The following is a 15,372-nucleotide window of genomic DNA, read 5'->3' on the forward strand; positions in this document are numbered from 1 at the left end:
AGTGATGAGTAGTAAGATGTCCTAGCTTTACAGAGGGCTTTTTTATAGAGCAACAGACTCTTTTTCCAGGCTAAGTGAAGATCTTCTAAATTAGTGAGACGCCATTTCCTCTCCAACTTATGGGTTATCTGCTTTAAGCTGCGAGTTTGTGAGTTATACCACAGAGTCAGGCACTTCTGATTTAAGGCTCTCTTTTTCAGAGGAGCTACAGCATCCAAAGTTGTGCTCAATGTGGATGTAAAGCTATTGACGAGATAATCTATCTCACTCACAGAGTTTAGGTAGCTGCTCAGCACTGTTTTGGTATATGGCATTGGAGAACATAAAGAAGGAATCATATCCATAAACCTAGTAACAGCGCTTTCCGAAAGACTTCTACTGCAATGAAACTTATTCCACATTGCTGGGTAGTTCATTAAAGTAAAAATGATCAGACAGAAGGGGGTTTTCAGGGAATACTGTTAAGTCTTCAATTTCCATACCATAAGTCAGAACAAGATCTGAAGTATGGTTAAAGTGGTGGGTGGACTCATTTACATTTTGAGCAAAGCCAATTGAGTCTATTAATAGATTAAATGCAGTGTTGAGGCTGTCATTCTCAGCATCTATGTGGATGTTAAAATCGGCCACTATAATTATCTTATCTGAGCTAAGCACTAAGTAAGACAAAAAGGTCTGAAAATTCACAGAGAAACTCACAGTAACGACCAGGTGGACGATAGATAACAACAAATCCAACTTGGATGGACTAAGACTAAGAGTCAAGCTTTCAAATGAATTAAATCTCTGTCTGGGTTTTTGATTAATTAATAAGCTGGAGTGGAAGATTGCTGTTAATCCTCCCCCTCGGCCTGTGCTACGAGCATTCTGACAGTTAGTGTGACTCGGGGGTGTTGACTCATTTAAATTAACATATTCATCCTGGTGTAACCAGGTTTCTGTAAGGCAGAATAAATCAATATGTTGATCAATTATTATTTCATTTACTAACAGGGACTTAGAAGAGAGAGACCTAATGTTTAATAAACCACATTTAACTGTTTTAGTCTGTGGTGCAGTTGAAGGTGCTATATTATTTTTTATTTTTGAATTTTTATGCTTAAATAGATTTTTACTGGTTGTTGGTGGTCTGGGAGCAGGCACCGTCTCTACGGGGATGGGGTATTGGAGGGATGGCAGGGGGAGAGAAGCTGCAGAGAAGTATGTAAGACGACAACTCTGCTTCCTGGACCCAGCCCTGGATAGTCACAGTTTGGAGGGTTTAATAAAATTGGCCAGATTTCTAGAAATGAGAGCTGCTCCATCCAAAGTAGGATGGATGCCGTCTCTCCTAACAAGACCAGGTTTTCCCCAGAAGCTTTGCCAATTATCTATGAAGCCCATCTCATTTTTTGGACACCACTCAGACAGCCAGCAATTCAAGGAGAACATGCGGCTAAACATGTCACTCCAGGTCCGATTGGGGAGGGGCTCAGAGAAAACTACAGAGTCCGACATTGTTTTTGCAAAGTTACACACCGATTCAATGTTAATTTTAGTGACCTCCGATTGGCGTAACAGGGTGTCATTACTGCCGACATGAATTACAATCTTACCAAATTTACGCTTAGCCTTAGCCAGCAGTTTCAAATTTCCTTCAATGTCGCCTGCTCTGGCCCCCGGAAGACATTTGACTATGGTTGCTGGTGTCGCTAACTTCACATTTCTCAAAACAGAGTCACCAATAACCAGAGTTTGTTCCTCGGCGGGTGTGTCGCCGAGTGGGGAAAAACGGTTAGAGATGTGAACGGGTTGGTGGTGTACAGGGGGCTTCTGTTTAGGACTACGCGTCCTCCTCACAGTCACCCAGCCGGCCTGCTTTCCCGGCTGCTCGGGATCTGCTGGGGGATAGCTAACGGCGGCTAAGCTACCTTGGTCCACACCAACTACAGGGGCCTGGCTAGCTGTAGGATTTTCCAAGGTGCGGAGCTGAATCTCCAATTTGCCCAGCCTGGCCTCCAAAGCTACTAATAAGCTACACTTATTACAAGTACCATTACTGCTAAACATTTCACACCCAGAGCAGAAAAGTGTGGGAGAGACAGGAGAAGCTGCCATGCTAAACTGGCTAAGAGCTAGTAGCTGCGCTAAGCTAGCGGATTCCTAAAAACACACAAAGTGAATAATGTGTAAATAATTTAGAGGTGATTCAGCAGAGGGATTACTTTAGTTAAGGCACATGAAGATTACACTGTGAAACAAATTGTTATCTAGATCAATCTAACTATGCAGATCAAACATCTAACAGATACAGCAAAACACCGCTGTGCTCCGGAACAGGAAGTGATACAATACCGCAGTGAGAGCCAACCACCAGCCGGAAGATTCAGACAGCTTTTGGTGGCTTTTCAGTCGTGTGACTATCCGAGAAATTGTGGACGAGCTGGGCATGTCACAACATGTCCTGTGAGACTTCAACACAGTGGCGCTTTTGTTCCGCCATCAGCTTTGTGCCGATGAATTTCGCTGCAACTATTTTCAACTATTTTATGTGTGATGCCCATAGCATCGTCACCGAAAGCCGTCTGAATAATCCGAATGGTTTCCACCCGGCTGTCGCCCTGTTTCTGGCAAAATTTGATGCAGTTGCGCTGCTCCAGTTGTTCCGCCATTTCCTTGCAAAAAAAACAAACAAAAAAAACAAAAAAAAAAAAAACGATGAGAGACTCCACTCATCCTCACACAAAGGCTGCTTACAAGCAAATTACGCAACCGACAGGCATGAAAAAAAAAATCACGCATGCGGACGAAGGTTCAAGGTTGGCTCATGCAAGCACACATGATTCAAACCCATCAGGTTTTTGAAAAAAATAAAAAGGTCTGATACTTTTCCAACAGACCTTGTATATTTTCTGGGTTTATAGACATTGTTATTGTGTTTGTTTTATGTAAAAATGCCATTAGAATCTCAGGCTGCTTCTCAATTATTTTCAATTGGAATCATTGCAATCAATTCCTGTTTGCTATTTCGAGTCCTGCTTATGCCAAACACTGTCTGTCATCTTTGTTCCAGAGTAATATATATAAGATGTCTGAAATTCAGTTTGCGTTTATTAAATTCCAGGCATCTTAAACATAGCAGACACAAATTATCTGGAATTTTGTTTTGCCAAGTTTTCACGGTCTCTACTGCCATCTACTGGCCAATAGTGTTCATGGCAGTATTCACCCTAAAGCTGGGCAGACACTGTACAATATTTTCACTCGGCCCCAGCTCAAACTGTATGACAAAACTGCACGGTGTAAAAGTTCAGAGCGCACAATGCGATCTGACTGCTCACGTATGTTCAAAAACCACGTCGTTTCCAGAAGCAAAATGTAAACAGAAGCGTTTTTTCAAACTTTATTTACATTTCTTATTTTTACAAAAACTCTCGATGGGAGACATCAAAGTTTTAACAAAAAAAACAAACAATACAAAAACATTACAAGACTTTACATGAGTTGAAGAAGGGGGGAGATAGAAGCTGCTCTCCCAAAGAGATGATCACTGTTATGCTCTCTCTGGTGTTTGTACATGCACAGTGCGAGAGGTTGGACACTTGTGGCGATTCAACTGGAGCAGCGCGACTGCATCAAATTTTGCCAGAAACTGGGCAACAGCCAGGTGGAAACCATTCGGATTATTCAGATGGCTTTCGGTGACGATCCTATGGGCATCTCACAGATTAAGGAGCGGTACAATCGGTTTAAAGACGGCCACACAAAGGTGGAGAGCGAGCCGCGCTCCGGTTGGCCATCAACATGCTGAAATGACCATATCATTTCCAAAGTGAACGCTGTGGTGATGAGGGACCGTCGTGTGACTGTCCGAAAAATTGTGGAAGAGGTGGACATCAGCACTTTTTCGGCACATTCGGCTTCGGCATGAAGCTGACAGAGCAAAAGCACCCCCGTGTTGGAAGTCTCACAGGACATGTTGTGACATGCCCACCTCTTCCACAATTTCTCGGATAGTCACACGACTGAAAAGCCACTGAAAGCCATCTGAATCTTCCGAATGGTGGAAGAGGTGGGCATCATTTTTCGGAGTCCACCATGTCCTGTGAGAATTGGCGCTTTTGCTCTGTCAGCAGCTTTGTGCCGAAGCCATTGGCACGAATTTCGCTGCAACTCTTTTCATGGCCAAATCTTCTGTCACAGTGGAATGTGCCGAAAAAGTGCTGATGTCCACCTCTTCCGCAATTTCTCGGATAGTCACACGACGGTCCCGCATCACCACAGCATTCACTTTGGAAATGATCTGGTCATTTCAGCATGTTGATGGCTGCCCGGAGCGCAGCTTGCTCTCCACCATTGTGCGGCCGTCTTTAAACCAGTTGAACCACTCCTTAATCTGTGTGATGCCCATAGGATAGTCACCGAAAGCCATCTGAATAATCCGAATGGTTTCCACCTGGCTGTCGCCCAGTTTCTGGCAAAATTTGATGCAGTCGTCCAGTTGTTCCGCCATTTTCCTTGCAAAGAAAATCCGACGAGAGACTACACCCATCCTCACACAAAGGCTGCTTACCAGCAAATGACGCAGGCGTGAAAAAATTCACGCATGCGCACGAAGGTTCAAGGCTGGCTCATGCAAGCACACGTGATTCAAATCCATCAGGTTTTTGAAAAAATAAAAGGTCGGATACTTTTCTAACAGACCTTGTATACTACATGATGCAGGACGTACGATTAAGCTGAAACTTGGCGCGATCCAAAAAAATTCTCGCACGAGTGAAAAACTGGCTGAAAAAGGGCCAAAACTCGCACAGTGTAAGCCCAGCTTAAGTACTGAGCATCTGGGCACCAGTAGATGTGTTCTATTTATTTTGACATATCAGACGGTTATCTAATTACAACTTGGCTTTTTTTTTAAATGCCTTTGTTTTTTTTTACAAATAAAAAAAGCACATTTATATGTAACACCAATACACACAAACCTCACATTAACGTGTTCTTTTTTAACGTAGAATGAATGAGTCAACCAATCAGTGTTAGCGGAGGCTCATTTACCCATAATCCCTTTGGCGCCTGTCTGTGTTTGTTACAAAACTTCAGAATTAGTGCATTATTCAACATTAAAAGATATATGTTATATTTTAACTTTGTACAAGTGACAGAATTGACATTAATGGAGTTATTCTATCGGTATTAATTTTATTTATAAACCAAACCATAAGTCAGCACTGCTTTATTTTCCAAGACCTCCGCCTCACGGCAATGCTGTTATTGAGTACAGAGTTGAGCTTCGCTGCCCCTCTCAACTGCTTCACTGGAAGCTATGTAATAAACAGGAGTTTCCAGCAGGGGGCAGGATGCACAAATACATAAGTGCTGACTCACTGTTTGGGTCTGTGATAGCCTTTGATGCTACCAGAAGCTATCGTGCTGTTAAAACTCAAAATCAACTTGTTAGTAGTTGGAAGTCTACCGGAGACAATACTGGAAGTTATCGGTTGGCTGTAGCTTCCGATAAATTTTTGGGTGGTTTATCGGTTTAGCTTTATAAAGGATAACTTTTCAGTTAGCTGATTATCTGTTATCGAAGCTAACTTTTTGGTTAGCTGTGCCCACCACTGCTAATAAGTGAGTGATCAGAGACCACCGATGCAAGAGGCATGACATCAATATTTGTGACAGCAATACCACGTGCGAGAACCAAATCCAGGGTATTTCCACTCGCGTGTTGAGTCCTGAATGCATTGCTGAAATCCTAATGCATCCACAATTTCCATAAATGATTTGCAGAGGGGATCAGAAGGCTTATTTATATTAATGTTGAAGTCACCAATAATCAGAATGTTATCTGCACTAGTTGACAAGTTAGAGATGAATGCTCCAAATTCATCTAAGAATTCAGAGTGTGGGCCAGAGGGCCTATATACAGTGACAAAGTAATACAGTTGATTTTTATTCTTCTGACCTTGGCAATACATAACATCGTGGGCAGAGCGGAGAATCAGCTGCTCAAACGAGTTATATTTGTGACCCCCGGTGGGCAGGCCTCATTTAACGGGAGGACAGCTGTAGGTTTAAGCCAGGTTTAACATAACCCAATCATATCTAAGTGATGATCCATAATTACATCATTAATCAACAATGATTTTGAGGACAGTGATCTTATGTTAATGAGACCCAGACTAAGGACCTCAGTGGGGTTGAAAGTTGGACTGTTTGGATTTAGGGGTGATTCTAGACTAGCATATATAAGGTGCCTGGAAGCAGGCTGGGGTTTGCAACATTCCACGCGGGTTGTAGGTAGCAGACACAAAATATTAGATATTGCTGGAACAGCCAATGGGCCATCCTCAATTTCACCATCATCCAATGTAGTAATGGGTATTAAGTTTGCAAAGCATATCCCTCTGTGATTTTTATGGACACGTCTATGGAAACAGGCCACAGTCTCAACTTGATGAATTTCCCTCCCTGGCACATAAACTGCACTATCACCATAGTGGATTTTCTGCACTAATTTCTCCGCTCAGCTCAAGGATTCCACATCCACATTTGTCATAAGCCTTGCAGGGTCTCTAATCACCTGCTCCGTGGCCTGCTGTAAAATCCTAATGTTACCCTCCCTGTAGAGCTCTATGTTCACAGACACCCAGAGAGGAAAAGGTCATACCCACAGATGCCCAAGGACAAAAAGGTGATACCCACAAACGCCTCATACCCACAGACGTCCAAAGATGAAATGTCATATCCACAGACGCCCAAAGAGGAAAAGGTCATACCCACAGATGCCCAAAGAGGAAAAGGTCATACCCACAGACGTCCAAAGATGAAAAGGTCATACCCATAAATGCCCAAAGATGAAATGTCATACCCACAGACGTCCAAAGAGGAAAAGGTCATACCCACAGACGTCCAAAGACACAACCATTTTAGTGGCGGGTAAATTACGTGATCACGGCTCACGGACGGGGGTGCAAAGGCCTCTGGTGGGGTTCAAGGGGGCAAAGCCACCTGCAGCTATAGAATTTTATACCTCTAAAATGTTACTGGCAAACCCTGTTTTAAGCAATTTTGAGTGGTTTTAGATGCACTGAAAGTAAGAATAATACAGAAAAAAAATTACATTTATGTTGGAATATTTGTAAAACCAAAGTTCTTTTTCAAATGTTTCTGTCAAAGTCTAAGTTAATAAAATAAATAAGGTTGAAAAGTTTAAAAACACATTAATATTTGATTGGCATATAGCATTTGCTCTCTTTTTCTTCTTCTTGCCTCCAGAAGCAGGAAGAGCTTTTCTGTCATGATAGTTTTTTTTCTCGCAACATGTTTGAGTGGGATTGCATTATGTTAAAAAAACAACAATATAACCACTAATTGTCTTGTTTGAACAAGAACTGAATGAGCCCCCCCCCCCCCCCCATTCCTCCTAGCTCCGACACTGACAGTCTGGATTATTTTAAAGAAACATTTTCATGGAGTTTTTTTCCCCCCTTTAAGTCAGAGTGGATTGAGACGCACAGCGTCTCCGCTCTGATCTGTTTTAAGTGTTGAAAGCAGCTGACTGCTGATCTCTCTGCCGTTTGCGGCTGAGATATGAGAAAATGAGAAATATATTTTTCTTTTTTTTAATTATTTGTTTGAAATTGCGAAAATCAAACAAACGTACGACACTATAAGCCTGAAATACAATCGAATTTATAGATTTTTCAGCAACATTGAAGTTAATTTTTTTGGGAAATCTGTGCCAGGCGGGAGAGGAAATTTGAACCCAAGAGCCGGCAGCAAATTTGCAGTGCTGGACGGTACTGCCCGGTGCCGCCCACCGTAGCTAGAACCCTGGTCATACCCACAGATGCCCAAAGACTAAAGGGTTGTACCCAGAGACAAAAAGGTCGTACCTACAAACAGGGAGAACATAAGAGTAAAGGTGAGACTTCAAAAGGAGCAGCACTGGTGACAAACAGAAAAATACGCAAGAGACAAAGACAAGTGCAGTAAACCAAAAGAGAACTCTGTTACAATGACAGGAACAGTGCACACAACCCCAAAAACACACACACACACACACACAACCAACAGGACACAAGATGTGCACTAAATGTGAATCACAACAGAATGACAACGCTGATTTGCCCAGAATCCAGCACTCAGTTCTGAATGTGTTTATCCATGTGGAACTAATTTCTGTGGGTGCTTAGTTGCAACATTTCTCTCACTGCACATTCACAACCATGTTTTGTTTTTGTTAGTATGACCAAAGCTGATGGTCCCCCATTTGAGTATGTTCGGCTTGAGGTTTCTTCTTTTAATGAGAAACACCTGAGGGAGTTTTATTCTCACAACTAGCTCTGTGAGATATGAAGATATGTTTGGTCTGAAGATCAAAAAAGGTCTGTAGTTTTGTTTATTTTGTGGTGTGGATTCCATTTAGCAAACTGCTCTGATGTTTCCTGGATAAATCAGACGACAAGAACACATACAGAGAGAGAGCAAGAGATTTCCACATGTTGAAGAAGTGGCTGTGTCCGTAGCCACGGTGAGGCATTCAGAAATTAATGGTTCAAGCCTTTTTCATTCCCTCACACGCCCTCTCACTCTGTCCCTCCAGTTTACCTGTATTTTTATATTTTTACTTACACTTAAAGAGATTCCACTGTTAAAATGCAAGTTAAAAAAAAAGACTTCAGTGGAAAAGGATGTTTCAAAAGTAATTTTTTTTAAAGATACTTAAATATTTATCATGCTGGATAAAAGCACAGGGGAAACCACCAGTGACCGTTGTTGTCCTTTAAAAAAAAAAAAATGTTTTTTTTTTTTTTAAACACAGTGCATTAGAGAGAGACAGAAAAAAGAAATATGCCAGTTTGTCTTGATGAATTCGGGTCACATCAATGAAAGTAAAATTGGATGATGAAAGCCAGTGAAATACTCCAAACTGCTACGCAGGCATCTGTCGCCCTCTACTGGTCACATACAGTTCCAGCACCTGAAGGCTTTATTTCCTTTCTATTATTTTTACCATCATTTAAATACATCATCTCTGTATGTCACAACAGAGGACGCTCAAGAAACTAAACGACACATCAGACTGTTCAGACTAAAGAAGGAGATCACAAGCTGTACGCACGATCAGGTATTTTCTAAATACTTAAGGTGGGTAAATATGTATATTATTTTTACTGAAGTGTGTGCTCTAAATTTGTAGACATTATAATAGTACGGTCAAAGTCACAACAGAAAAATGATTTACAAAATTACCTGTTTGCTATGTTTTTGTAAATCTGGTTTTGCTCTTCAAAGAGACAACCTCAAGGTCACTATAAAAAGAAATAATTCTATCATTTTTTTAAATTTTATCTGAGGAACTTTTTCAGTGTCCAATAACCAATTTGTTCATTCAGTTGTCTGATCATCAAGTTCCACCGTGAGTGCCTGTGTATGGCTTCGATCACACAAAAACTGAGCAGAGCTGACATTTGCTGTTTGGTATGTTTATGTATTTTGGGTCAAGGATGAACACTGTGAAAAAGGAAAGTTGATAGATGTAATATTTTTGGAAAATTTAGCAATTTTTGCTAACCAATAAACAATGGACAATGTGCTGCAATGCACCATGGGAGTTTGGGGTTTTAAATGTTATTGTGGTTCATGTTAGTTTAACAGTGTTAGTGTAACTGACTTATTGTGTTTTTGTTAGACTTAAACTTTCTTTATTGTCATTGCACAAAAACACAACAGTGAGTCTGGCAACAAATGTCGTTGCTTGACTACCAGAGTATCGAGCAAAAATTGGAACTTGGAAAGTTTTATATATATACATATATATATACATATATATATATATATATATATATATATATATATATATATATATATATATATATACATATATATATATATACACACACACACGAGGGCTGTCCGTAAAGTATAGGTCCTTTTTATTTTTTTCAAAAACTATATGGATTTCATTCATATGTTTTTACGTCAGACATGCTTGAACCCTCGTGCGCATGCGTGAGTTTTTCCACGCCTGTCGGTGACGTCATTCGCCTGTGAGCACTCCTTGTGGGAGGAGTCGTCCAGCCCCTCGTCGGAATTCCTTTGTCTGAGAAGTTGCTGAGAGACTGGCGCTTTGTTTGATCAAAATTTTTTCTAAACCTGTCAGACACATCGAAGTGGACATGGTTCGAAAAATTAAGCTGGTTTTCAGTGAAAATTTTAACAGCTGATGAGAGATTTTGAGGTGATTCTGTCGCTTTAAGGACTTTTCACAGTGCGAGACGTCGCGCAGCGCTCTCAGGCAGCGTCATCAGCCTGTTTCAAGCTTAAAACCTCCACATTTCAGGCTCTATTGATCCAGGACGTCGTGAGAGAACAGAGAAGTTTCAGAAGAAGTCGGTTTCAGCATTTTATCCGGATATTCCACTGTTAAAGGAGATTTTTTTAATGAAAGACGTGCGGGCGGATTGCAGCGTCGGCTCGCAGCCGCCGCGACGCTCCGTCACAGGAAAAACACCTCTGCTGGAAGCCTTAAGGACAAGTTGGAACATCTCCAGCTGATAAACAATTTCTCATATACTCACTCCACTGAAAGACATCAAAAGCCAACTGGATTTTACAAATGGTTATCAACACGGAGGTTTTTTTCCTTTGCCGCCGCACCGCGTCGGCTGCGTCCCGACACGCGGACCCGTCCGCACGTCTTTCATTAAACAAATCTCCTTTAACAGTGGAATATCCGGATAAAATGCTGAAACCGACTTCTTCTGAAACGTCTCTGTTCTCTCACGACGTCCTGGATCAATAGAGCCTGAAATGTGGAGGTTTTAAGCTTGAAACAGGCTGATGACGCTGCCTGAGAGCGCTGAGCGACGTCTCGCACTGTGAAAAGTCCTTAAAGCGACAGAATCACCTCAAAATCTCTCATCAGCTGTTAAAATTTTCACTGAAAACCAGCTTAATTTTTCGAACCATGTCCACTTCGATGTGTCTCACAGGTTTAGAAAACATTTTGATCAAACAAAGCGCCAGTCTCTCAGCAACTTCTCAGACAAAGGAATTCCGACGAGGCGCTGGATGACTCCTCCCACAAGGAGTGCTCACAGGCGAATGACGTCACCGACAGGCGTGGAAAAACTCACGCATGCGCACGAGGGTTCAAGCATGTCTGACGTAAAAACATATGAATGAAATCCATATAGTTTTTGAAAAAAATAAAAAGGACCTATACTTTACGGACAGCCCTTGTATATACATACATACATACACACACACACACACACACACACACACACACACACACACACACACACACACACACACACACACACACACACACACACACACACACACACACACACACAAGGTCTGTTAGAAAAGTATCCAACCTTATTTTTCATGCCTGTTGGTTGCTTCATTCGCCTGTGAGCAGGCTTTGAGTGAGGTGTGGTCCACCCCTCTCGTCTATTTTTTATTGCGAATAAATGTCTGAACGATTTGGATCTTTGCTGCATCAATTTTTTTTCCAGAAACTGTAAGAGACCTCCAGGTGGACACAGTTTGTAAAATTAATATGGCTTTCAGGGACGATTTTATGGGGATTAAACAGATTACGGGGTGTTACTGCCCCTTTAAGGACGGCCCACAACTGCTGAGAGCGCCGATGGACAGGCTGACACCCCGCACAAACAACCAGATCATTTCCAACGTGAAAGCTTTGTTGATCCGGGACCTCGTCTGACTTTCACAAAAAGGCAGAAGATGTGGACATCAGCACTTTTTCCGGCACATTCCACCGTTACAGGAGTTTTTTTTCATGGAAAAAGAAGCCGAGGGACGCGCCACAGAGCTGTTCATTACGCGGGACAAAACCACCTCGGTGTTGGTCTCACAGGACGGCTTAAAGGTGGATTTCAGACAGATTCCGGTTGCTTTCCAGTCGTGTGAAGATCCAATTGTGATTGTGCATGAGCTGGACATGCCAGAACATGTCCTGTGAGGCTTCATCACGGCGCTTCTTTTCGCCATGCAGCTCCGCCGCGACGCGCGGAAATCCTCCGCCTTTGTTCCTCTTTCTATGACAAAAACTCCTGTAACAGTGAAATGTGCCGTTCATTCCTAAACTGGACGCTGTCTTGATCCGGTATGTCCTCTGACTAGCACAGGAATTGTGAAAAGACGTGGACATCTGCGCTCTCAGCAGTTGTGGGCCATCCTTAAAGTGGCAGCAACATCCCGTAATCTGTTTAATCCCCACCTGGAGGTCTCTTACAGTTTCTGGAAAAAAAATTGATGCAGCAAAGATCCAAATCGTTCAGACATTTATTCACAATAAAAAATAGACGAGAGGGGTGGACCACACCTCACTCAAAGCCTGCTCACAGGCGAATGAAGCAACCGACAGGCATGAAAAAACTCACGCATGCGCACGAGGGTTCAAGCTTGGCTGACGCAATCACACGTGATTCAAATCCATATGGTTTTTGAAAAAAAATAATAAGGTCAGATACTTTTCTAACCAGACAGACCATATATATATATATATATATATATATATATATATATATATATATATATATATATATATATATACATATATATATATATATATATATATATATATAGTGAGGAAAATAAGTATTTGAACACCCTGTGGTTTTGCAAGTTCTCCCACTTAGAAATCATGGAGGGGTCTGAAATTTTCATCTTAGGTGCATGTCCACTGTGAGAGACATAATCTAAAAAAAAAAAAAAAAAATCCGGAAATCACAATGTATGATTTTTTAAAAATAATTTGTGTGTATGTTACTGCTGCAAATAAGTATTTGAACACCTACCAACCAGCAAGAATTCTGGCTCACACAGACCTGTTAATTTTTCTTTAAGAAGCCCTCTTATTCTGCACTCTTTACCTGTATTAATTGCACCTGTTTGAACTTGTTACCTGTGTAAAAGACACCTGTTCACACAGTCAATCACACTCCAACCTGTCCACCATAGCCAAAACCAAAGAGCTGTCTAAGGACACCAGGGACAAAACTGTAGACCTGCACAAGGCTGGGATGGACTACAGGACAACAGGCAAGCAGCTTGGTAGAAGACAACTGTTGTTATTATTTATTAGAAAGTGGAAGAAACACAACATGACTGTCAATCTCCCTCGGTCTGGGATTCCATGCAAGATCTCACTTTGTGGGGTAAGGATGATTCTGAGAAAGCTCACAGGAGGACCTGGTCAATGACCTGAAGAGAGCTGGGACCACAGTCACAAAGATTACGAGGTCTGTTAGAAAAGTATCCGACCTTTTTATTTTTTTTCAAAAACCTGATGGATTTGAATCACGTGTGCTTGCATGAGCCAACCTTGAACCTTCGTACGCATGCGTGATTTTTTTCATGTCTGTCGGTTGCGCCATTTGCTTGTAAGCAGCCTTTGTGTGAGGATGGGTGTAGTCTCTCGTCATTTTTTTCTTTGCAAGGAAACGGCGGAACGACTGGAGCAGCGCGACTGCATCAAATTTTGCCAGAAACTGGGCGACAGCCAGGTGGAAACCATTCGGATTATTCAGACAGCTTTCGGTGACGATCCTCTGGGCATCACACAGATTAAGGAGCGGTACAACCAGTTTAAAGACATCTGCACAACGGTGGAGAGCGCGCCACGCTCCGGTCGGCCATCAACACGCTGAAATGACAGGCTCATTCCAAAGTGAACGCTGTGGTGATGTGGGACCATCGTGTGACTATCCGAGAAATTGTGGAAGAGGTGCACATCAGCACTTTTTCGGCACATTCCACTGTGACAGAAGATTTTGCCATGAAAAGAGTTGCAGCGAAATTCATTGGCACGAAGCTGATGGCGGAACAAAAGTGCCTCCGTGTTGAAGTCTCACAGGACATGTTGTAACATGCCCAGCTCTTCCACCATTCGGAAGATTCAGATGGCTTTCGGTGGCTTTTCAGTCATGTGACTATCCGAGAAATTGTGATTTCCGGATTTTTTTTTTTTTTTTTTTTTTTTTTAAGATTATGTCTCTCACAGTGGACATGCACCTAAGATGAAAATTTCAGACCCCTCCATGATTTCTAAGTGGGAGAACTTGCAGTGTGTTCAAATACTTATTTTCCTCACTGTGTGTATTATATATGGCCTATTAGAAAAGAAACCGACCTTTTTATTTTTTTTAAAAACTATATGGATTTGAATCACGTGCGATTACGTCAGACAAGCTTGAACCCTCGTGCGCATGTGTTAAAGGAGATTTTGTAATGAAAGACGTTCGGACAGATTTGCGCACATCTTTCATTACAAAATCTCCTTTAACAGTGGAATGTTCGGATAAAATGCTGATCCCGAGCTCTTCTGAAACTTCTGTTCTCTCACGACGTCCTGGGTCAACAGAGGCTTAAATTTGGACGTTTTCAGCTCGAAACAGACTGACGACGGCAGCTCGGGGCGCGGTGCGCCGTCCGGCTCCATGGGCTGTCCTTAAAGCGATAGTAACACTCCTTAATCTCTCATCAGCCATTAAAATTTTCACAGAAAACCGTCTGAATTTCTCAAATGGTGTCCACTTGGATGTGCCTTACAGTTTCAGAAAAAATTTTGATCAAGCAAAGCGCCAGTCTCTCAGGAAGAAGTCAGACAAAGGAATTCCGACGAGGGGGGTGGACCAGTGCTCACTCAAAGCCTGCCCACAGGTAAATGACGCAACCGACAGGCGTGAAAAAACTCACGCATGCGCACGAGGGTTCAAGCTTGTCTGACGCAATCACACGTGATTCAAATCCATATAGTTTTTGAAAAAAATAAAAAGGTTGGTTTCTTTTCTAATAGACCTCGTATATATATATATATATATATACACACATATATATATACACACATATATATATAGTCTGTAATCATTGCATTTTTCACCTTTAACTCGCTGTGCAGCACACAGTTTACATTGCAGACTCTTACAACTTCACATATAGCAGCCCCAGTAAGGTACCTTTCAGTACACAAAAGAATCATGTTAAAAGTCAAAGGTCAAGGTCACAGGAAGGTCAAACACTAAATTCAACTAAACAACTTTGCTGGTCACAATTTTTGAAATTATGCCTCTAAATTTGGCATGCACATAGTGACAGGCCTTGCTTATAAGCCATTACCTGGGATAAGTGACTGACCTTGATCTTCAGGGTTTCACTTGAGGTCAAATGTCACCTAAATTAGGTCAACCTTCAGATTTCCAGGGTGAGGGGGAAATACTGTTACACCGGAAATGTCCACCGCATGAGTAAAAACCCGGATTAAGACTTTCGTCACTGTACTGCGTACCCTATAAACCGTATATATCTTCCACCCCAAGTAGGTGCACAAAATCATAGGCGTCAAACTGATTC

The 15,372-nt window shown here is 41.9% G+C and overlaps 1 protein-coding gene across 1 annotated transcript in view; it reads right to left on the reverse strand.

Moving 5' to 3' along the window:
* Positions 1-15,372, reverse strand: part of LOC117521373 (receptor-type tyrosine-protein phosphatase N2-like) — a 742,548-nt gene that overhangs the window by 639,322 nt on the left and 87,854 nt on the right. The window lies entirely within an intron of this gene.

Source organism: Thalassophryne amazonica, chromosome 12, assembly GCF_902500255.1.
Source record: "Thalassophryne amazonica chromosome 12, fThaAma1.1, whole genome shotgun sequence".
Taxonomy (NCBI): domain Eukaryota; kingdom Metazoa; phylum Chordata; class Actinopteri; order Batrachoidiformes; family Batrachoididae; genus Thalassophryne; species Thalassophryne amazonica.